The following is a 277-nucleotide window of genomic DNA, read 5'->3' as shown; positions in this document are numbered from 1 at the left end:
TGCGCCAACATCTGCGCGTTCAGGGGGGGCTGCGGACGCCGAGAATTCCCGGATTATCCCGGGGCTCCTTCCCGAGGATTCCCATGCCCATCATCCCCCCTGCCCAGGATGGGAGGTGGGAATTGTCCGGGATGGGCGGAGGAGCGGGTGCGGAGTTGGGGATTGATGGGGGGGGAGTTTGGGGCTTTGAGAAGCTCGGGTTTCCCGAGGGGGGTCTGTGGTGGGGTGATGCCGAGCTCCAATGCCCGGAATTCCGCTCTTTCTTGGAATAAAATCC

This window comes from Corvus brachyrhynchos, unplaced genomic scaffold (assembly GCF_000691975.1).
Source record: "Corvus brachyrhynchos isolate BGI_N302 unplaced genomic scaffold, ASM69197v1 scaffold3291, whole genome shotgun sequence".
NCBI classification, from domain to species: domain Eukaryota; kingdom Metazoa; phylum Chordata; class Aves; order Passeriformes; family Corvidae; genus Corvus; species Corvus brachyrhynchos.
This window is presented reverse-complemented; position numbering follows the sequence as displayed.